At 35.7% G+C, this 25,902-nt stretch overlaps 1 protein-coding gene across 2 annotated transcripts in view; it reads right to left on the reverse strand.

Annotated features, from left to right (window-relative positions):
- GRXCR1 (glutaredoxin and cysteine rich domain containing 1) overlaps positions 1-25,902 on the reverse strand; it is a 339,136-nt gene that overhangs the window by 221,412 nt on the left and 91,822 nt on the right. For both annotated transcript variants that reach the window (XR_003680585.2, XR_008617837.1), the window contains exon 6: positions 12,816-12,969. The gene's annotated coding sequence lies outside the window, so the exon portion shown is untranslated. The remainder of the gene's footprint in view (positions 1-12,815; positions 12,970-25,902) is intronic.

Consider the following 25,902-nt stretch of genomic DNA (forward strand, 5'->3'; position numbering starts at 1 on the left):
TGAAACTCATCAATGTCATTTATCTTATTAGTAGAGTGGAAAAAAATTATATCATTATTTAAATGATGCAAAGAGATTTTAATAAAGTTCAGGACCTATTTATCTTTTTCAAAAATCTTAGCAAACTAAGACTAGAAGAGAACTCCCTCTCACTGGTAAACCTTATATACCAAAATCTTATAGCAAACACTACAGTTAGTGGAAAAACACAGATAGCATACCCTCCAAATTATAGAACCATACCCAATAAATGAAAACTGACTGATACAGTACTAGAAGTCCTACCAATACTAAAAGGAAAGAAAAATAATTAAGAAAAAGAGAAAAATGATCACTATTTGCACTAGATGTTACCATCTCCTAATAAAACCACAGAATTATCACCAAATGAAGCGATTAGAAATAAGAAAGTTCAGAAATTTACCTGAATATAACAACTTAAAAAATCAATAGCACTAACTTACCCCAGCAATAACCAACTAGAAAACATAACAATAGCAAAAAAAAGAAAAGGAAAAAAAGCTATAAAATATCTAGTAATGAATTTAACCAAGAACACACAACATGAACACATAAGAACACATGGTATGGAGAAAACATAAAAACCCTAATAAAGGGCATACTAGTTGATTTACAAAATTAAACAGACATTTTATTCTCTTAGATAAGATGACTTAACATTACAAAGATATTCACTATTCCTAATTATTCTATAAATTCACTGTAATACCAATCACATTTCCAGTTGGATTTTTAAAGAATAAATTAATTTTATTATTTAATAGGAAGCCAAACTTTAAAAAGATGAAAAAAATAAGGGCAAGCTGCCAGATATAAATACATACTTTTAACTCATAATAATAAAAAAAAGATATTGTCATAAGAACAATCATATGGACCAAAAAAACACAATAGAAAGCTCAGGGATAAACCATGTAGAGGGGAAACTTTTATATAAGATAAGGATAGCATCACAAATTCATGGGGAAACAATGAATTATTTAGTAAAATGGTTTGCAAAAAGTGAATCCCAGCTTAACCCTACACACCAAAGGAAACTACGAAGGAGTAAATATCTAAAGGTGAAGAATAAAACAAAAAAGCTGATAGAATAAAATGTGGACTAGCTATAGATCTGAGGCAAAGGAAGGATTGTTTAAACAAAACTTTGAAAGCACAAAGAAAAAGGAGTAATTAAGTTGTTTACGTCAAAGTGAAGAATTTCTGGTCAATAAAAGATACTATGGATAAAGTTAATACATAGCTGACAGAATGGAAGAAGATATTTGCAAAGTGTAAAACCAACCAGGGATTAATGTTTAGAATATACAAGAAACACCTACAAATGTATAGTGAAAGACAACAACCCAAATAGAAAATGAGTCGGAAATATGAATATCCAATATAGAAGAAACTCAAGATGCTGACAAACAGATGACAAATCAAAACAACTGGCAATTACAGAAATACAAGTTAAGTTATTGAAGGCTGGCAAAAATTGGAAAGCTGAAAAATGCTAACTATTGGCAGAGATGTTGTTAAATATGAACCTTTGTCCACTGCTGGTGAAAATACAGACCAGTGCAAACTTCCTGGAGAGCAACTGGGCACTAGTCAAAATAAATGCATGTCTCATATGACCCGGAAATACTGTACCTGGGTGTATGTCCAAAAGACATTCTCACAAAGTCCCTGAAGACACGGACAGAGTTGTTCATGACAACCCTAGAAATGATGCCAGAGTTTCCCACAGGCCGTGTGACCAACAGAGAAGGCAGCTGGGCTTGAGCTACCTTGGCAGGACCCCACTCAAGAGCTCAGTTCACCTGTGACAGAATCCCACCAATAAGAGGCTAAAAGATGGCTTCTTCTGGCCAGAGTCAAGGGGGAGTGGAAGGAGAAGGGCCAGACTGGAGCTTAACAGTGCAGGGAAATGTGCAGTGTCATCCTCCAAAGCCTTCCCACCAAACCTATATGTGTGTCCCATGAGGAGTCAGTGTTTGGTCACCCACCATGGAAAGGACATTGATTGTAAATTACTGTTAGTCAGAAAAGCAGCCAAAGAAGGACATCACTGCTGACCAATTAAGGTAACTACCTCCTCTCCCTCTTCCTCCTCCTCCTTTAATGAAATGGAGAAACTGAACTTTAAGGAGAGTTTGGAGAGGAGGTATCTCAGAGCTACATCATACCCACCATCCTTGAAACAACCAGAGCCAAGATTAAGTGCCCCTTAGGGAGGGGAGAAAATGAGGCAGTTGAAACAGAGTCTTTATAATGCTTTTCAGCTTTGCAGTGTCCTTTCTCCACAGACCCTATGGTCTGAACATTGCTTCTCACCGCCCCCCCAAAATTAATATGTTGAAATCTGAACACCACAGGCAATGGTATTAAGAGGTGGGATCTTTGGGAGGTGATTAGGTCATGAGGGCAGAGCCCTCATAAATAGGTCACGAGGGCAGAGCCCTCATAAATAGGTTTAGTGCCTTTAGAAAAGAGTCCCCAGAGAGCTTACTTGTCCCTTCCAACACGTGAGGTTACAAGAAGTCTGGCCTTCACCCAACCATGTGGGCACCCTGATCCCAGACTTCCAGCCTCCAGAATTATCAGGAAAAAATTTCTGTTGTTTATAAGCTACCAACTAATCTGTAGTGTTTTGTTATAGCAGCCCAAACAGACTAAGACAGACCCCAAAGGAAAAGGGAAGTCAAGGCCAAAATATAGCTGAAGCTGCCTCAACAAGATGCTAGAAATAGGAATTAGTTTAATTTTTATTTATATCCTACATAATTACAAAAATCATTTAAACAGAACCGAAACTATTTAACGTTGTTCTGCTGTCCAACATTTTCAAATGACACCCCCCCATCCTGCAACCGGAGAATCGGCATCATTGTATAGAGGGTACACTCAGGCCAACAACCTGAGTTGGCCCGTCCAGTAACGTGTTCAATCACAGTGGCTCCCAAGAGATGGGAATGAAAGCGTTTTATCAGACCACAGCACACAAGTTTGCCTCCTATCATGGCTGGACCTCGGCTCTCTAAAAGGACTAGGATGAAGAGGAGAATGACAAGCAAGACTGTAAGTTCCTCAAATGTCTTCCACTTGCAGGTCCTAGAGGACACAATTATGGATCTCAGAGCTTGAAATGGAAATCGATGGTTTTTACATGCTAGAGAAAATAAGGGAGTTAAAATAAGGGAAAAAATCTCGTAAAAAGTATAAGCCATTAAATAATGGAAAATGTTCATTTTCATCATCTATACCTATGTGCTCAAAGACAAAATGAGTTGCAACCAAAAAGAGTCAGTCTTATTTCTTCAGAATAGGCTTCATGCTTCACAAAAGCCATGAGATACTGTTTTCAAGTCTCAAAAAATCCCTTTAACAACTAGACTGTAACAAAATTGAGCATGTGTTTTCGAACCCTAATTAGTTCTTGGTTATATATACCCAGCTATGGGTTGTCAAACTGCTTGATTTGCAACCTGATATCAAAATATCACTTCCTATTACCTTGATTGTGTGTCAGATATTCCAGCTTTAGATGCCCTTGGGAGTTGGTTATTAATGTGGTTGTTATTACTGAATGCAAAAGAATATCCTAATATCTTTAAATATTAAGTTTTGCCCTGAAATAAGATAAGCATATACAAGTATGATAATTTGGGGCTGAGAAATTAAACAAAGTAATAGAGAAGTAAAGGAAAGATGTCCCTGATACCCTGATACAAACAGTCAATTGTTAATGAACCCATGGATGGCATAGTTGCTTCTCCTATGAACAAGTAAGATTTCACAACATAACAATAAATATCAGGTCAGTTCACTGCTTTTGCTTTCATTAGAATCCCCACATCATGAAGGAAAATTTTCTTGTTAATGCTAAAGTTCTCAAAAGCAGGACTGGGTATAAAATGTCCTCCACTTCTTAGTATTACTAATGAAGTTGGTTGTCATTTTATTTATTATACTCATTCAGTTTTATATTAAAAAGAGAAAATGACATTTAAGAGATTAATTGAGTTCAGGGCAAAGGATATCTTACACCTGATGTTTCTGAAGGTCTAAATAGAAATAAAAATGTCTGTCAAACCATGTTTCTGAATTTTTATAAGACTATAATTATACACATATTTAATAACCCCATTAGGCAGGATGCGTCAGAAAACATTGAAGACTTAGATTATTATGATTAGCATAATAATTAGGTTGTTCATCAGGAAAAACTATGAATAATTCATTTTAATTAAGTAACTGATATAACAGCAAATCAACCATCAGTGCCAGACCCTAGTAAGTCACCAGTAAAACTAACTTCTGGGTACAAGATAATAAATTAAAAATGTGTTCCATTACTAAAAAAAAATCACCAAAAATTTTTCCTGGACTTTGCATGTTTGTCAGTTAGTAGGTATTCCCCAGGTACGTGAAACACTTTGCTGCTGCATAATTTGAAAACTAGAAAGAAGTATTAGCTATTAAAGATATGAGAGGAAAATTTGCCTCTTTTCCAGATAATAAATGTCACCATTGTGTTGCTTTCCTTCTGGCTATGCCAGGTGACTAACCTTTGGAATTAAGTGTAGAAATATATATTATACAGGGAAGAAACAGTCCACGGAGAAAACAGGTGGCTGAAACCAACTATTCCAGTCCATAAATGCTGGTATAAATTATTTTGAAAAAGAACAAAAGATTCTGTCTCCACATCCAGTTTATAAAGCCTGTTAAGAACCTGGGATTCAGAACAATCTATTATTAAATATTCTGCTTCTTCTTCTGGTTTACCCAGAAGGAAAACAGCCCAAGAGTTATAATCCTTTTTCGGACGAGAGATAAAGATCAATTTAAAGATTTTAATAAATGATCAATATTAAGATGCAGGGATACATAACACATGAAGGCCTATCTAACTTATGAAAGTATTAATTTTAATTTTAGGATGCAAATACCCTTTAAATCAAAGTGTGTTTCAATTTTTTTTCTTATAATCTATAAGATTTATAGATCTATATAGATCTATAGATCATCAAGTAGACTCTAGAATTTGGAGAGACCAAATAAAGCCTTATTTTAGTGTAAGAGTAACTAAAAGCCTTAGGGAATATGATGAAGTTCATTGGAACATGGGAACTTGGGGACTGTTTTCTGTGCTGAGCAGAGGACAGGTCAGATGAATAAGCATTTTGCTCCAACACAAACTGCCTGACCCATCCCCTAATTAATCCTCTGGCCATAGCCCTGACCTCAGAAATGCCACTGCTGTAATACTGAATGGGGTTTAGAGTGGCAATGACCACTGACAAGTAATCCAGTAGTTTTCACATCAGCCAAGAAACACTGCAGTTGGACATCTGCGTCCCACCAATCTTCAAGACCGTCAGGCCACAAACCTGGGAGCCATCTCTGACTCCTTCCTCTCAACTTCCTGTCCAACTGGCCTGCCTGTACTATGTATTCGATCTACAAACATCTTTCCATGCTCTCCACAGTCACGGCTGCCATTGGCACTACTTTCATTCATGCACTAATCATCTCTTAGTTGTTGTAATAAAATAGTCTCTTGTTGGCTTTTGTGCCCTCCTATGTGCCCCGCTCCAACACAAGTCTGATCACAGAAATCTATTACTTAAAGTATTTCAATTATTCCTAATTTCTTTGCTTACATTTGGTGACTACTAACTTTTCCAGCACCTGCCTTACCAAGCCTATAGTTGACTCAGTTCTTGCAGAGCTTAGAGCATGTCATGCTCTCATCTCTGAATCTATATGCATATATCCTGGGTTCAGCCAAATTGAAGATTTCTCCCCTGTAGCTACTACTTCAAGGCTAGATAGCATTTGATTGTAATTCATACTTAAACAGAAGTCCTGAGATATCATGGTACCAGGGCTGGTCTTGTTTACCCCGTCTCCTAATTTCCTATTATCTACAGTGCTAGCTATTCACAACAATGAATTTTGTTCCTCTGAATAAAGGTAAGGGAGATTCACCCACCCAGATCAGCCCAGAACCCAAGCTAGTATAAGATGAGATGACTTAGCACTAAGAGCAGACCAGATAGGGATTTTCTGAAATCAGCAGCTAGGCCACCCTAAAAATAACAGGGCCATTGTCCTAAAGGAAATGCCCAATACTTTCTATTACTTCACTCAGGAACAAAATTAAGATCCCATAGTGACTTTCATTTCTTACATTTTTATAACTCCTTGGGGCAATTAGGGACAGAGTTTTCCCCAGCCTATTATTCATAAATACCCATAAAAGAGGAAGCTAGCATAATTTTCCCCAAGAAAAGGAATTTTTAACAAATGACCTCAAATACTGAATAACTCACTTTCTGCACTAGAGTGACTTAAGTGATCAATTTCCCAGAAGGAACCCACTGGCCCAGCTTGTGCAAAAGGAAACATCAATATTAAGAACTCATGTTAATTTGTGTGTGTGTGATAAAAGTATTATATTATTAATCAGAAAGAGTTTTTATGCATTAAAGATAACTAGTGTTTACAGATGAAATTATATATGCCTGGGGTTTGCTTTAAAATAATGCAATGGGGGAGGGGGTAAACATAAACAAAATAAGATTGGCCATGAGCTTGATTATTTTTAAGCTAAGTGATTAATACATGACAATTATACTAGTCTCTCTTCTTCTGCATAAGTTTTTAAAAATTATAACAGAAATCTTTTTTAAAAAAGAATTTTTATAGCCAGTTGATCCTACTTGTTCCTATAAAAGGAGAAAACGATTACAAGGAGTGCCAAGAGTGGTTCAGGGCTCCTTTGGGAGATTTTTCTGAGGGTTTCCTTTAACATGACTCCACTCTCTCTACCTGAAATCATCACCTCTCCCCCGCTGCCCCAACCACCTTCCCTAACTCCTTTCTATTCCTCAAGGCTTAGTTTAGGCATGGCCCTCTTGGAAAGCCTGATCTTATGTTTTCCTCCTTCCCAAGTCAGGGTAAAGTGTCCCTAATACATGCTTTCATAGCATCCCATGTTTCTTTTATTGGGGCTCTTATTACACTAAATTGTACCTATTTGCTTACTTGTCTGTCTCCTACACCAGAATCTACAACAGAATCCGAACTTTTTGAAGATAGGAAACATCTAATTTATCTTAGGAAAGGATCTTAAAACACACACTATTTGCTTTATTTTTATACCATTTTTCTCCCACTGTTCTCTGGATTTAATCGCTTGCCTGATGATCTTTCTTACTTTGAGAATCTCTCATCATGTGGCGAGGTCAGGAATGAAAAATTTTATTTCGAATCCAGCAAGTCCTTAATCTTTTATGTTTCCTCTAAATTATGCTTGAAAAATGAACTGTTTCTTTTTTTAAATCATCTCCCTCTATTTGTATTTTATGAAAGGCAATGAGATGAAGGAAGTTGGCATTGTCGAAGTTCTGCCTGGAAATCTTAGCTAGATCATGGGGTTCATCAGTTACATTTGCTATTTTTCGTATTACTGCAGGGTACAGTGCTGATAAACTTTCTTCTATTATATGACAAGTGTCTCTTTTCTTACAACTTCCAATAACATTTCCTCTCTCCTCTAATCTCTCACCAACAGGCTATTTGAGGTCCTTTTAGATACTGCTAACGTGGTCCTCATGGCTCTTAAGATTTTATTAACATCTCCCCAAGTTTACCCACCATCAAGTCCACATGTTTCACTGTTTTTTATGGCAGTGTCCCATTTCCAAATACCCAAATGTGTTCTTATTATCTATCATTTCATAACAACTCACCCTAAAACAGTGGACCTTCTCTGATGAGAGCTGATGAAAGTTAAATCACATCCTCAGTTCATAGCATATCATCATCATTTGTCCTAGTGAGGCTTTCTCTTATTTATATTATTTACTAATTTATTTACTTATTTTTATCCCCCTCTTAGTACTCTACCTGTGCTCCCAGGCAACTATTACAATGTGCTTATACTAACACAATGAGCTGAATCATCAATCAGGCTCACAAAACCCATGTCTTCCCAAGCACCAAGCTTTACTAATGTTTAGTCAAGTGTACACAAAGGAGCTGCATCATATCAGGACATATCTTCCTAAATCCCTTTTTCACATTAGGATGCATTTTGGGTTCACAGCAAGAAGCACAATGGGCAATACAAAATGGCACAAGGAAGCCCTTTACTTCTGTGCTTCTCTCAACCTTTATACTTTCTGATTATGTAATAAGAAGGTCTATGTGATTCACTTCCATTATCCAGCCCAGCTATGGCTCATAAACCCATAAACTGAAGACTAATTTATAATAAATAATCCAGACAGACCAAGTACATCCTGCTATAAAAATTCCTTAGATAAGAAATCAGAACATGGCACCTCCTGGAAGATTTTCAGTTACCTTCCAATTAGTAAATTCCATCAATTTGCTAACAAAGAGGTCTGGCTAAGGTCAGAACTGCCTCAGGCAGGGAGAGAGGAACCAAGTTTTAGACCTGTTTATTAATCCTTTACTGGTGTTTACAGTTTACCTCTTATTTTGATGCATTTTCACAGCATGTGTATTGTTTTGTGAGCATGTATGTATACATGTTTGTATTCAATATTTATTTGTGTTGCATATTTACATCAAAATTCTGTTTCTTATTGGTTTCTTTTAGTCCTATGTCTTAGGATCCATCCACATTGCTATGTGAACACCTAATCCATTGCTTCTAACTGCTGCATACTATCCCATTTTGTTTATCCCCTCTCCTAATGATGGACAGCCAGCTTGTCTCACTTCCTTAGTGGTAGAAATAATGCTGCAGTCAATATTTTTAGATATGAGAACTTCATTAGGATATTTAATCCAGAGCATTACTCTTGGGCCATATGGAACAAATATACTTAGTTTATTAAATACCACCACCTCCAAAATAAATACACTCAGACTATACTCCCACCAGGGCATGAAGATACCTATATCCCCACATTCCTGCCAACATATGCCATTATCCAACTGACTGGGGGTAATAATTACAACAGAGATGACGCATTTTGTTTGGGATCCTCTAATTACCAGTTATGATACGTATTTTGACATACACTGTTACCTTGACCATACTTGTTACCTTTTGGAATTTCCTCTTCTCTAAACTGTGTATTCATACCCTTTATGCATCTTCCAAATTGTAGTTAAAATGGCACATTCCCAACTCATTTCCTCTCAACTGGATTCAAATTGTCCATGGACACTCGAATACAACACAAAAGGGAAGTGTAATGAAGGGGCAGTCAGAGTGGCAAGAGCTAGTGGTCCTCACTAATTGCAATAAAAATAACTTACTCTTGCAAATTTCACTAAAACATAAAACAGTGTGAATATCTTGGGAGGGCCCCTCCCAAAGCAAGTAAGGAGCCGTGAAGCCTAAGCTTTGTTTGCTTCACAATAAATCCACCTGGGGTCCCATGTATACATGGGTCCAATCTGAGCTCTCTATTTGGTTCTACTGATTTATTGCTCTGTTCTTGCACCACACTAGGGCAACACTAGGTTTATAACTATGTCTTTGTTTGCTTGAATTTTATCAATAAGCATGTATTAATTTATGTTATGATTTTTAAAATATCACTGAAAATTTCTTAGAATCCCAGATAATTTTATCTACCCCCATCACCCACCACCTACCCCCTCATTGCCTAATGGAATCCTCTGACCAACAAGAGTTCCCACCTTTAGAATATGTCACTCATCTCCATGTTCCTAGGGTTATTATTCCCTGTAGTTTTCATTATTTTTTTAATCAGTGGTAGTATTTAGCTAATAAGACACTGCTCAGAAAAACTCAGTCTATCCCCTTTCAGATTAATGAATTAACTCATGCATCCATTTATTCAGTAAATAGTTCTTAAGTGCCTACAATATGTTTAAATGTTATGAATTCAACAACAACAAAAAGCATACGTTAACCCTCATGGAGTTTAATTCTTACCATAAATCATTTCCTTTACCAAGAAGAAAATAGAGAGTATATGGGGGATACCTAAGTACTTTCTTCCTTCCTCTTACAATGTATTCAATAAAGTTATTAATAATAATATGCCTCTTTCTGATATCCACGACTGTAAATTTCTAGATACTGCAATGCATCAGCGGTGGTTTCTGCAAAAACAAAGACTGTTGCCTTTTCCATAGGTCAGCTCACCGCTCTATACCACTACAGCCGTGTATATCAAAGTCATGCAAAATGTTGAGTGTTCTTTTTAATGCCCCCAATAAATGCAGTGCTGACTTAGATACTATCTTATTGGACTACAGTTCTTTCCCACTGTTCATGCCTGTTTCCCTCACGACACTGGGAAGAGACATAATTTCATAAGCCATTCTCCTACTGAGGAAGATCAGCGTACCCTAAGGAAAAAGAGCATACTTTCACAATAAGGTTGAAAATGAGTGCATTTTTCTTTTGAACCAGTGGTGGGAGTGGTGGGAGTGGTTGTTTTCCTCATGTAGAATTCATGACATCACTTATTTACAGATAAATTCAAGCATGTCAAGTTTGGCAGATTCTTTCCAGAGACTAGCTTATCTCTCTAGCCTCATTGTCTGCCTCTCCTGCACTGTAATTTGCAGTTGGCAAAGTTCCCAAAATAGAACATGCTGTTTCATACATCAGCGTTTTTAGTTTCACTGTGACTTCTACCTGGAATGTGTTTCCAGCAATTATTTCTTCACCTGCCTCCACCCCTCATGCAAAACACAGTCCCAGGAGAAGTGTCTCTTCTCCAATCACATAATGCTCCTCTCTCCTGAGACCCACATACCCTGAGTATCCCAGTATCATAACACTTAAATTAGTCTTTCAAAATGATCTATTTACATGCCTGTCCAGCCTACCAGCCTACAAGTTTCTCGAGAGCACAGGACTGTGTCATTCTCCCCTTTATAGACCCAGCTACTACCCCAGTCCTTGCCATACAGCATGCAGTCAGCAAATACTGAACAGAGCCCAACTCAACTAAAATATCAATAACTTTTTGGAACAGCGCTTTGAGCTTATGCAATCATAATTACCCCCAGAATGAACCCTGTGGGTAAACAAAATAGCCAGCTTCCAACATAAGAAACTTGAAGAGCAGGGAAGGCAAATAATCACTGGTGAACTTTGGTTAAATTCCCTCCTTATCCTTTAATTAAAAATTTTTAAATGCCAATTAGTATACTGAGCACGGAGAACATTAGTAGCTATTAACCCACTCCTTGATAATACAATATTATAATGCATGGCTTAGCAAAGTGGTTTTTAACTTGGCTTTTTGAGTTGGGGTGGGGATCATTTTGTGCTTATTTTTTGGTGCATATTTTAAGTTGTGATTTTTTTTTTCCTCCAAATAAAGCATGAGCATAAAAATCTATAAATGAAACAGATAAAAGTGAGTGAGCTAGCTGAGGATGGATGGAGTGATGAGGGAAACTGAGACAGAGCCTTAGGATCCCTACTGCTCCTTGGAGCTCACGGTGACAACCACGTGTAGGCAGCAAGCACAGTCTTTGAGCGAAGCACAAAAGAACTAAGCTTGCTGTGCACTGCCTCTCTTCCTTCATCCCTCCACACTGCATGATCACTTATTTTAATTCTCTTTTTTTTTTTTTGAGTTGGGCAAGTAGATTCTGAAACTACCAACTTCATCTGTATTCAGAAGGATCAAGTTTCCATCGCTTCTAGGATTCTGGGGTGACTCAACAATGTTAAAGAGGTGGAAAGAAAAAAAATGGCAGTGGAGGGTGTTCTATCAGTGATATATAATTACCTGCCTCACATGCTTTATTATCTTTATTATTATTTAACATATATTGTATGAAAAGTGCTACAGAGCAGCATTGCTCAATTTTTAATGTGCATAGGAAGCACCTGGGATCTTGTTAAAACAAAGGTTCCGACTCAGTAAGTCAGGAGTAAAATAGGAGATTCTAACAAGCTCCCAGGTGATGCCAATTCTGCTGGTCCACAGATTGAGCTTTGAGAGGCACTAAAGGATGCAAAAAATGGATGAGAAATAGTCTCTAATTCTCACGGAGTTCACAGTCTCGCAGGAGGTACAGACTGTAACTGTAAGAACTCAAATAAGAAGCAGCAAAGGGTGAGTACTGAAAAGGATGCTGAACACCAGGCAGCCTTGAGGTTTTAGCAGAACACATGCAACATGGGCTGTTCTCAGAATCTCATGTCAAGTGCTTTAAGAAAGTAACATAAAAGAAATGAGGACCCAGTCGGTAGGTCCCAAAAGAAATTAAATATGTTCTCCCTTTTCTGATCCTTTTCTTGCTAGTATTCTTAGTGAAGTGGGAGAATGCTGACTTTGTTTACTACCAACATACTTCTGCTTTCTTGTTGCAGAGAGAGGAGGAAAGGAAGATGGACCCCAGACAATGCTAGCTTCCTCTTGGTTTCCAAAAACAGCCTCCTAGACTAAGTATTTATCCCAGCAGAGATGTCACCTTGCAGAGACAAAAACTGAGCCTGTTATCAAACAGACTAGCCCACTCTTAAGTGTAGGTGTCCACGTGTCAGGCTGAAAGGAAGACAAATGCAGCTTTGCCCCCCACATGCAGCCAAGAACTGCTTTGGAAAATTCTGTGGTGTGTGACACGTTGCTTTTCTGTACTGTCACATTTTAACAGGTTAACAGCATCAAAGCTAAACTTTCAAAACTCAGTTTTACAGGCTTGGGTATCTTTGCAATGAAATCACAAGATCACAGGGTTGAACTGCAATGTGGATCCCATCCTGTGTATCAGGGTTTCACTCTCAGAACATCGACTTCTAGGAAACACACAGTAGACTGACCAACCTGCAGCCAAGCAGCGAACAAACAATCCTCTTGCTAAGGAGTCTGCTCCGAATTTCATTGAGATCCGACTATTTCTCAGAAAGAACATTCTGTCTCAGTGTTCTTCACTCGTCTTTTGTCCCAAACCAATGATAGTGTGGTAACGGGCTGCGCTCTGTAGAACGAAACACATGGTTTGGAAGAACATCAGGCTTTAGGCTTTAGTCAGTGTCCCTAAGTTCAGGGTTCTCATCCATAAAACAAGGATAATAAAATCTACTAGTTACCTAACAGCATATTGTGAGAATTTAAGGAAGCAAATGTATGTGAAACAACTGTAGAAACTACAAAATAATAATGTAATAGCATCATAGCTCATAAGCAATTGTCTTAATAAGTAGTAAAATAGTTGATTTCCATTATAAAAGTTGAAGGTCCAGATCCTTCTTTCCACTAGACTGGAACTGGAAGGGGGAAAAAATTTAGCCAAACACTCTTTCCTGGGACTTCTACCCTTGAAGAATTGGTGCAAGGCTTTAAAAAATGGTGAGATCCTGTTCATTTAGAAGCAGCATTCTGATCTGACTGTTCCTGTCTTGAGAAATTTCCTTTAGTTGTTGTTTCCTTGCTCCACCCAAAACCGTTGATTTCTTCCTATTTCAAGATGTGGTTCTCCAATCTTTCAGTTTGCCAGTAAATTTCCTTTTTTGCCTAAGCTGACCGTTTGTTTCTTTGCAATCAAATAAAAACTTAGCTAACTGATATACCAAGCCAGGGTCTCAACCCAGGGCAGCCCAAAATCCAAAGCCCATGCACTAAACCAATAAATTATACTGTCTCTTAAAAAGTCACATGAGGTATTAAAATGTACAGTGCTTCTCTTATCCAACCTGCAGCTGTATTAATCTATGATCCACCCATTAGTTCATATGGTAACTTCTGCCTTCTAAAAACAAATGTGAAAATTATTTCTTATGTGATAATTCAGAAATTATCTTAAGTGCCAAGGATTTAAGGGGAATCATTGAGTCATTTGAGAAATTGAACTGTAGAGCTGATAGGAACCTATGAGATCATTTTCGCCTAACTTTGTATAAAAAGAAGTATCATAATAATTTAATGAAAACAGCATCTGGCAGACTTAAACATTCTTTTCTCAATTGGTATAGAAGCAACTACCCCACTGCTTAGATGCAATGTATTACAGACAAGTCTCACGAAGTACAATCTGTAAACACAGACTACAGAGACAAAATTTATCTTTCTCAGCTTTGTTTCAAATTTAAGAAATATCCAGGCTCTGCTAAGTAAGCAAGCCTATTATTCCAGTGGCCCCTTGAGTAGTCTAAGCAATCATCCTGGACATCAAACAGCAGGAAGCTTTGGAAAGAAAAAAGGAAAAAGGTTCAGCCACAGTTTAATTTCCTCTCTAATTCCAAAGGAATATATTCACTGAGCTCCTTGGGAAAGGAACTTTCTTCCACTCTCTCAACACTTTTTTGTTTGTACTAAATGAAAAAAGAGACACAACGAATTGACGTGGGCCCTTAGATTCACAATTTTCTGAAGAAGGGCTTGCAGGAATGGGCATGTGCTGCGTGTGAAAGGAGTGGAGGGAACCAGAGCAATGGGTTCCTGCATGTGTCTGGACCTGTTACCACTTACCCCAATGTATGGCCAGTTTTCCATGAAAGAGAAAAAATGCATGTCGACTGAAAAAAATGCACAACCTGAAAGTTGAGAATCATGTTTTATTTGGTGGACTTGCTGAGGACATAAGCCTGGAAGACAGCCTCTCAGCTTGCTCTGAGGGACTGCTCCTAAGAAGTATGAGAGGAGCCAGGATATATATAGGAGTTTTTGCAACAAAAACCAGGTAGTCGGAACATCAGAAGATTACTGCTAAAGAAAACCAGACATCTCAAGTTAATGAATTTAGCGCTTTTCTATATATAGGAAGATGCAAGAGTCTGGCCTCATTGAAATCAATCCTTTGATATATCTGGCCTTGATATCAAAGGCAAGTATCCTGTTTTTCTCCATCCTGAATCCCCTCAAGGTGCACAGTCGTGGGCGGCTACAGTGGCTGATGGCTTGATGACTGCAATATCCTTTGTTTACTGATATGGCAGGTGACATTTCCACATGCAAAACAAATATATCACATTGGATTGTATATTTAGGATAAATGATATTTTCAAAATTCCCTGCAACATGCAAAAAGCACTCACATTTATTAAAAATCATTCTCCCCACTCCAGCGTTGAAAGATTCTTTCATTTAGCAGGTACTTTTTTTTAGCACTTTGAGGAACTATATTCAGCAGGTATTGAGCTCAAATCAATACCTCACTTACTGTGAAGTTCCAAGCTGGAGGATCATCATGTAAAACACAATAGGGTCCTTCTAGTAATGCTGATAACCCAATCTTGTTGAATGTGCACAAGTGGAAACCACAGAACACTGAATTTCATCAAATGTAAGATGCTAGCAGAATGCAGGTTTTATAAATTTAAGTTTTAGCAAAGTAAATAAAGACAAATTGATCACATAATTAATTTGATGACTAATTTTTGTTGAATATGTGGCTGTTTGGAATCATATAAATATTATAAATGACATGGTCTAATGTAATGAATTCTGTCCAATTAGAAGTTTTAAAAAACCGTATCCTAAAAAATTAGAATGAAAAATACTGGCATTGAATCTCCTTGGAAATCTCAAATGGAATTATCTGATGGATCTGGAACACCATTAGAGAAACGTGTATTCACTTCTTTGAAGATCTTTAGAGAGAAGTTTAGATGTCTTGGTATAATGGAACAGGAGCCTTCTATGAAAACACTGAAAGAAATATCAATAACAACATGGCCCAAGAATATCACCTTTACCCTGAGTTGCAACTTTTAATATTTTCATTTACAATTTATTTCAAAAGTTGGTCTAATATTTTTTACTGCATGAACAAACTTTCATCAAAACGGCCTTTCTACGGAATACATTTCTCTTCAGTTTGCAAAGACGATATTCTATTCTTAAGCAAGCAATTCTGGTTTTATATTTGTAGCATCATTAAATAGAACTGGAGAGGTAACTTTTTTGGTATGTTTTTATGGTAAATTTTACTACTTCAAACGTTTTTTGTGGCTGCCAAAGGGAAAAAAATAAGAAACAAAAATCAATGTTTGTATTTAAACTTGGAAGTATGATGAGAAGATACGGTGTGAGTATGTGTGTATGTGTGTTGTTCTTTTGTTTTGCCTACTTTCTAGAATGTAACCTTGTGATACATATACTTACAGATAGCTCCTTCTCCTCCTATTACAGAGATTAACAATCTCTTTCTCTCAATAAACACAGAAGCTACCATTTATTGAGTAGTTATTATGTGCTCAGTGCCATACTAAGCTCTTTAGACTCATACAAGAACTCTATGACAAAGTCATATTAAAACGGTGAAAACCTTAACAATATTCATTTAAGAAGTATTTATTGAGCAACTACCGTGAGACACATTATTCTGGGCTTTGATGATATAAGAGTAAACAAAAAAACACAAAGCCACTGTTCTCAAAAAAATAACAAAAATAGAGAGAAAAAGCATCCACAGATGAAAGAGTATCCTTAAAGTATGACAATTTGATTGAAAACAAATCAGCAGTTACAATGGAAGAAAGAAAATTCTGAGAAAATGTATTCAAAAAATACATTCGAAAATCAATCTAGAAATGTATGTCCAACAAAATTATCATCCGATAATGAGGGCAAAACATCATTAGATGAAAACAAACTGTTTCTTCTATTAATAGATTCTAAATAAAAGCACTTAAAATATACTTCTAGAAGAGGACAAATTAGCCATAAAGGGAGGTCAGAAAAGCATACAAGAAGGGTGAACAAAGCAGATTCCACAAAATACCAATAACAATGGTGCTGGTCATATTATTATTTGTGTATGGATATGACCTTACCCACCTTAAAAATAATATCTACAAATATACATCAATATTTTATTATTATTATGTTATATATTATATATATATTATGTATATATTATTATGAGGAAATTTTCCTCTCAAAAATTAACCTGAATGTAGAACCATTTATATGAAGAGAAAATAAAGTTCCATTTTCTTTTAAGCATAATTATGAATAATGGCTTCTTCTAGGCTCTGCTGTTTTAATCAATTGTGATTCTTATTACCTTTTTTTAATGCTCGAATTGTCACAAATTAGCCAGTGGGAACTCTTTTTAAGCTAGCTTCTGAGTCCTGTCAACACCATATCAGAACATTTCAAAGCACACTTGCCTGCTGGAAACAAAAATTTCTAGCCTAATCTTGAAAACTCTCTTCCCCAAGATATAGAATTAGCTCCTCCTAGAAGCATTGATATTTTTAGTTGAGTTTTACCATTTCTCTATGAGAATCCCTACTTGAAATTTTAACTCCTCACAAAACTGTAATTAAACCTCCTTACTTTTATAATGTGATGAATTAAATAATCTTTACCATTTTTATTAAAATTTATATAATCACTTGATTTTTTTAAACTCTGTCAATAAAAACTGTCTAAAAGACAGTGCTAACATTTTGAGTGATTTGCAATATTTTTATTCTGCTATGATTTTATGTACTCAAACCCCATTTCAGCCCAATATTTCTAATTATTTCCAGGAAGTTTCATAATTTTTCTAATTTTTATAAAGCAGTGTATTTCTAAAGCTGTCATTGTCTTTAATAAGTGGTAATTACTTTTCTTTTCATTATGAGACAAAAATTTTAAATCAACTACTTAACAAATACCAAGATATATACTTTATCCATCCATAAATGAGACAAAAAAATGAAAATCTTTGGTTGCTCATTATTTTAATTAAAATAAGAAAAGCATTATATCTGTAAACAATAAGGCAAATTAAAATTGGAAAAAATTTGTTTTCACTTGGAGAGAAACTGAGACTCTGATGCATGCTGAAAGACGTAATTCATCATGGAAGTTCAATATCTAAGCCCTCACAGAAAAAGCATCTTCAGATCTCTTTGATGATACTTATGTGGGCAAATGGTACCCTCTGGTGCAAGAGTGATTGAAACTGACACTTTCAACTTCATGCTTAAATTGGAAAAAGGTCCCCTAAGGATAGAGGAGCAATACTCAATTAAAGATGTCTGATTGTTAGAGAAAATGATACCGATTACCTTACCTCTGAACCTCAAATTAATTATGCAAGAAGATAATTCTCTACAATTTAAGACTGCCTCTATTATGTGATTCATTAGAACTACCCTGAACCTCCTGGCCACTTAACATATGGCTTTTCAAAAGTAATTGAGAATATTCCATTGTATCTAGATGGGTGGGATGGGGGAAGGTGGGAGGGAGGTCCAAGAGGGAGGGGATATAGGTATACATATAGCTGATTCACTTCATTGTACAGCAGAAACTAACACAACATTGTAAAGCAATTTTACTCCAATAAAAAACTGTAAAAAAAAAAAAGTAATTGAGAAATGTGTTTCTTTTTCTAGCTGGAATTTATTTAAAATTTTGGACAATAACTTGAGATATATCATCTAGACACATTAATATTTATAATCTAGGTTTAGATTTGCCAAAACAAAGCTGCAATTAGAATCCAAGTTTTCACAAAATCATTCAGATTTTTACAGTTTAAAAGCCCAAAGTAAATTTTGCTGAATCTGAAATGATAAATAATTTGTCCCAAACCATTGCCTTAAGGTCTTATAGTAAGTACAATGGGAAAGCAAAGCGAAGAGATTGAATCTATATTAAAAGGTAGGGTTTCCTAAGGTTGTTTCTATGCTAGTATCATCAGTCAGTACATAATTAAATATTTTGATAGAGTACAAAATGTGATTTTTTTTTTCCTGAGACAAAACAGAAATACCAAATAGGTTGTGTTGCATGCACCAATTCCAATTATCTGATACTGAGTAACTCCAGGACCGTGTTGAGGATTCTGAGAAAGAATCTGTGGCTCAGGGTCCAATATTAGCCGGAAGTGGAGGACTGGATACATATTTTTGGCCATTCTGACTCCAAAAGAACTGAAAAGAATTCCTTAGGACATTACCTCTACCTTTCAAAATATTAACGAATATTCTTTTCTACTTTGAATTAAGACATCTAACACATTTTGATTTCTATAAATACCTCTGAAACTAAATTTTTATTATCCAAAGACATGTAATTTAATTTAATAGGAAAAAAAATTTCACTGAGTGCCCACCAAAAGCCCTTATGCCTGGAACTGGGAATAAAACAGTGGACAAAATAGACACAATTTTGCCCTCTCTGGGCTCTCAAATTAGCAGGAAGGTAATAATTTTGATAATAATTGTCTAAATAGGCAAAAATCCTCAACAAAATATTAGCAAACCAAATCCAACAATATATAAAGAGGATCATACACCATGATCAAGTTGGATTTATTCCAGGGTCATAAGCATGATTTAACATACACAAATCAATCAGTGTGATACAACACATCAATACAAGGCAAGATAAAAACCACATAATCATCTCAGTAGATTCAGAAAAAGCATTTGACAAAATTCAACATCCATTCAGGATAAAAAGTCTCATCAGAGGGAACATATCTCAACATAATAAAGGCCATTTATGACGAACCCACAGCCAACATTAATACCTAATGGTGAAAAGCTGAAAGCCTTCCCACTAAATTCAGGAGCAAGACAAGGACGCCCACTCTCATCGCTTCTATTTAACACAGTATTAGAAGTCCTAGCCACAGCAATCAGATAAGAAAAAGAAATAAAAGTATCCAAATTGGAAGAGAAGAGGTAAAACCATCACTACTTGAAGATGACATGATACTCTATACAGAGAACCCTAAGTCTCCACACAAAACCTATTAGAATTAATAAATGATTTCAGCAAGGTAGGAGGGTACAAGATTAAGATATAGAAATCCATTGCATTTCTATACACTAATAATGAAATATCAGAGACAGTAAAAAAAAAAAATCCCATTTAAAATCATATAAAAATATACCTAGGAATAAACTTAACCAAGGAGGTGAAAGATCTATATGCTGAAAACTATAAAACACTGATAAAGGAAAGTGAAGATGATTCAAAGAAATGGAAAGATATCCCATGCCCTTGGACTGAGAGAATTAATATTGTTAAAATGGTCATACTACTCAAAGTAATCTACAGATTTAATGCAATCCCTATCAACATGCCCATGACATTTTTCACAGAACTAGAACAAATAACTCTAAAATTTATATGGAACCATAAAAGACCCAGAATTGCCAAAGCAATCCTGAGGGGGGGCGGGGAAAGCTGGAAGTATAACGCTTCCAGACTTCAGACTATACTACAAAGCTACAGTAATCAAAACAGCATGATATTGGCATGAAAACAGACACATAGATCAATGGAATAGGATAGAGAGCCCAGAAATAAACCCATGCATCTACAGTCAATCTATGATAAAAGAGGCAAGAATATACAATGGAGAAAAGACAGTCTCTTCAATAAGTGGTGTTGGGAAAGCTGGACAGCTACATAAAAAAAAATGAAATTAGAACATCCCCTTACACCATATACAAAAATAAACTCAAAATGGTTTAAATACCTACATGTAAGACATGACACCATAAAGCTCCTAGAAGAGAACATAGGCAAACCATTCTTTGACATAAATCATAGCAATATTATCTTAGATCAGTCTCCCAAGGCAAAAGAAGTAAAAGCAAAAATAAACAAATGAGACCTAATCAAACTTAAAAGCTTTTGTACAGCAAAGGAAACCATCAACAAAACAAAAAGACAACCTATGGAATGGGAGAAAATATTTGCAAATGATGCAACTGACAAGTGGTTAATATCCAAAATATATAAATAGCTCATACAACTCAATATTTAAAAAACAGACAACCCAATCAAAAAATGGGCAGAAGACCTAAATAGACATTTTTCCAAAGAAGACATACAGATGGCCAACTGGAACATGAAAAGATGCTCAGCATTGCTAATTATTGGAGAAATGTGAATCAAAACCACAATGAGATATCATCTCACACAGGTCAGAATGGCTATCATCATAAAGTCTACAAATAATAAATGCTGGAGAGGATATGGAGAAAAGGGAACCCTTGTACACTGTTGGTGGGAATGTAAATTGGTGCAGACACTATGCAAAGACAGTATGAAGGTTCCTTAGAAAACTAAAAATAGAACTACCATATGATCCAGCAATTCCACTCTTGTATATATACCTGGAAAAAAATATATATACTAATTTGAAAAGACACATGCACCCCCAACGTTCATAGCAGCACTATTTACAATAGCCAAGACAAGGAAGCAACCCAAATGCCCATCAACAGATGATTGGATAAAGAAGATGTGGCTTATATCTACAATGGAATATTACTCAGTCAAAAAAAGAATGAAATACTGCCATCTGTAGCAACATGGATGGACCTAGAGAATATTACGATTAGTGAAATAAATCAAAGACAAATACTATATGCTATCACTTATATGTGGAATCTAAAAAATAATACAAATGAACCTATATACAGAACAGAAAAAGACTCACAGACAGAAAACAAACTTATGGTTACCAAAGGTGAAAGGGAAGGGGGAGAGACAAATTAGAGTACAGGACTAACACATAAAAACTACTATACTTAAAATAGAGAAGCAACAATTCCCTATAGCACAGGGAATTATACCCAATATTTTGTAATAATCTAAAATAGACTATAATCTTCAAAAAAAACCCCATGAATCACTGTGCTGTATACCTGAAACTAACACAATATTGTAATTCAACTATACTTCAATAAAAAATAAAAATAAAAAAATAATAATCTAAATGAATGGTTGTATCATGCTTTGCAATGTATTTTTAAACATTAACCTTCCTTGAATTCTTTGGAAAAGCCAATTCGTTCATGATGTACTTTTTCAACACATTGCGAGATTTGGTTTGCTAATATTTTGTTCAGGAATTTTGCATCTATTTTCACAAGGAAGAATGACTTTTAATCATCCATTATCAATAAAATGCTTACTTGATTTTGGCATCATAATTTAGCCTCATTAAATTATTTGTAAGATGTCACCTGTTTTATTTTGTTCTATTTTCTGGAAGGATTATATGGTTTTGGAATTAATTGTTTCTTGATGATGTGTCATAACTTGCCTTTTAATTGATCTTGATCTGTTGTTTGTTCAGTTTGGGTTTTCATTTTGGCTTTTTATATAGAAGGGGGAAAGAGTTTTAAACACTGATCTAGTTTCTTTAGAGGTTACAGGTCTACTAAGATTTTCTTTTATTTCTACTTGATTCAGTATTGCTAAGTAATTTTCTGTGTGAAATTGTCCATTACATGTAAATTTTTTACATAAGATTGTACATTGTTCATGTATGTGCAATTTTATTTTGTATGTTAGATGTTTTTCTCTCCCTGTCCCTTGATAAATTTCACCAGAGTATATCAATTAACACTGAATTACCTTTTTTTTTAACAAAATCAATTTGGCCAATTATTTTGGCTTCATACCAAAAGGCATAAAATTGCCAAGAAATGGTAAGCCTTTTCTTGGTAATCCACTCTTTTAATATTAAGCTTCTCAGTTATTAAAGTATATTTGTAATTATTCTATGTTCAGCACCCATGAAAATCAGCCATTCTTTCATTTTGATGAAATAAATTTTCATCTCTTTTTCATTGCCAATAATAAATGATGTTTCCTCTCTAGAGCCTTTCTTCTTAAATCTTTATTCACAAGTCCTATATTTCTCTTTGATTCATTCCTTTGAACTCTTTCTAGGGTCTCTCCGTGTCTTTAAAATTTTGGAACAGAGAACTTAATATTAAACTCTAGAACTACCTGACCAATGGTATATAAAATTAAAAAATGATCTTAGGAACCCAAACACTCAATATGTTGTCTTCGTTAATACTGCTTTAGAAGCCTTGAATAAGGGGATTATGCAAAGTGGGAGAGTGGAGGCAAAGACCTCCTGCACAGAGGAAATCTTGACCACACACACACTTCCTCATCACCGCTTTTCTTATTAAGACCTCAGGGAAAAACAAATACCATATGCTAACACATATATATGGAATCTAAGAAATAAGAAAAAAAAATGTCATGAAGAGATTAGTGGTAGGACAGGAATAAAACACAGACCTACTAGAGCATGGACTTGAGGATATGGGGATGGGGAAGGGTAAGCTGTGACGAAGTGAGAGAGTGGCATGGACATATCTACACTACCAAATGTAAAACAGATAGCTAGTGGGAAGCAGCCTCATAGCACAGGGAGATCTGCTAGGTGGTTTGTGACCACCTAGAGGGGTGGGATAGGGGGGGTGGGAGGGAGGGAGACGCAAGAGGGAAGAGATATGGGAACATATGTATATGTATAACTGATTCACTTTGTTGTAAAGCAGAAACTAACACACCATTGTAAAACAGTTATACTCCAATAAAGATGTTAAAAAAAAAAAAAGACCTCAGAGACTGTGCCCTCTGTTTTCTTGTGTGCTACCACGTACTTCTTCCAAATAGAGTTTTCCATGATCCTAAACAACTCAGAGCTTTCTCACAGTTGTTGCAGGTTTCCTAGGGGTTTGCATTGCAAAAACAAGGAAACTGATTAAGATAACCTTAACTAATCATAAGGATTTTAATTTTTCAATAAGTCACTGAGCAAAATGACACCAACACCTCTAAGACCTGGGAAGAAAACTATGCGTCCAACCCTTTGGCTCTCTCTCTTCATTCTCTCTTTGGTTCTGGAGAGAACATGAGATAAATATATTTTATCTCAGCAGGCATGAGGTAAATATACTTTGTTTCTAGGACTGGTGATCCTGATAAGGATGATAAAAGTTAATTATATCTTAATTAACCAATTATCCCTTTGCGGGGGAGGGAGCAATAGAGGAGACGATAGTTCTTTGCACAGGGCAGTCTCTCAATAAACATCTGTTGAATGAATGAACTAATGACAAACAAGTTAAAGATGGCGTTGGATCCTTGGAATCACAAGGTCCAAGTAAGCTTCCTCTACATTTTAAGAAATACAGAGTTTTATCCGTTTCTGTTTTTGCTTCTGCTTTATGAAAGTAAATTATAATGATCTTAGTCATCATTCTCAGAAAAGCGATGACTATTTTTCGTTCAAGAATAATTAGCTCAAAAAAAATTTAAGTTCACAGAGGCAACCTAAGATATTAGGAAAGTAGCTGTTTTTTTTTTAAAGAAATTTACAAACCATGGCAATACAAATCCTTTTTGGAATATGGCATTATAAATCTATAAATTAAAATATTTTACTCATCCATTTTTAATTATAATAGGAAACAGAAAAAATATATTCAGTTAATATAAGTATAATCTTTGTCTAGGTCAGGAATACAATGAAAGGGTTATAGGTGGAAATAGAGATGAAAGCAACAGAGATCAAGAAGGTGGAGGGAGAGGGAAAATGGAGGAAAAAGAAAGATAGAAACATAGATAGAAAGCAGCAAGAATTGAAAGAGAGAAGTGTTCCCTATTAAAAGCTTTTTAAACAATTACTGCTATAGGCTGTTAAAGCTGGGCTATGGTGTTCCCCCAATAGGATTAAACAGTAATGTCAAATTTTGAATTTTCCTAATGAGTCAAAGGACAATAAGCTATGAGCTGGATGTTTCCCATAATTTAAAGACTGCAATAAAAATTTAATATTCTTTTAGGGAGAGAAATACGTATTTCCTACTCTATCAGTTATAAATAAGTTTAGCTGCAAGTAAAGAAACCAAGATTAAGAGTAGCTTAAACAGTTTCTTTTTTTCCCTCACAGAACAAGAAGTTCAGGGCAAGGCAGTAGCTGGTGTTCACTGACTGCTCAATGACGTTACTGAGGATTCAGGAACTTTTTTCTCTTTGTTCCAGTGCCCTAGTCACAATAAAAGACCTTCCTCTCATCATTGTGGCCTCCAGGTCTCTTGATAGCTCCTGAACCAGCAGGCCTAATGTCAAGGAAAGAAGAGTGCGACTGGAGAAAAATAATAAAGAACAAGACCAAAGGGGCCTTCCTGCGTGCCTGTCCCTCCTTATCAGAGAAGCCATGGCATCTGGGAAACCTTGCTTAGCCCGCTTGTGCTTACATCTCATAGGCCAGTACCACGTTCCCTAGGGAGAAGGGCTTGTGTATGGCGATGGCGTGGTAAACCACCATGTTCACCACAGTCACATTTTCAAGAGTTCTATTTATTTTGCCTGGGGTCACACTTTAATGAAGAGGACAACAGCTATTTTTCCCTTGGCAGTCATATTCCAGTGATCTGGCAGCAAACAGAAGAAAGATTTTCCTATACGTGAAATTTTGTTCAGGGGCAAATATATTTAGTTTTGCTATTGTACTCATTCATTCAAAGATACATTCCAATTTACATGACGTGGATATCATAATCAAATGCAGAGCAGGCCCTTGAAATTCCAAAATGCAAGCACAACACACGAAAAATTTCCAATTCTGCCGGGTCCTTACAGTTTAAAATGTAAAATACTAAGCTGTTTGCTGCAACCAAACTTGACTCTTCATAAATTTAATTTGTCATCTAAGTCTCACAACAGAAATATTTGCCCCTGTGTATACTCAATGAGTACAACTGAAGATGAATATCCTCATTTTCTCTTATGAAGACTCAGGAAAACACAGGTTTGTTAGGCAAATTATGCACTCTTTCCAGGCTCTCTGGAAAATAAATATAATTCAAATTTAGTATCCCTGATGATTAGTATATATATACACACACACATATATATATACATGTTTATATATATATAAACTATATATAGTAGCATATATATAAACTAGTATACATATGATGATTAGTATATATATTTGTATATATAAACTATATAAATAAGTATATATATATACACTAATACATTATGATGATTGGTATAAACTAGTTTTTTTTTAACATCTTTATTGGAGTATAATTGCTTTACAATGGTGTGTTAGTTTCTGCTTTATAACAAAGTGAATCAGTTATACATATACATATGTTCCCATCTCTCTTCCCTCTTGCATCTCCCT

Source organism: Physeter macrocephalus, chromosome 7, assembly GCF_002837175.3.
Source record: "Physeter macrocephalus isolate SW-GA chromosome 7, ASM283717v5, whole genome shotgun sequence".
NCBI classification, from domain to species: domain Eukaryota; kingdom Metazoa; phylum Chordata; class Mammalia; order Artiodactyla; family Physeteridae; genus Physeter; species Physeter macrocephalus.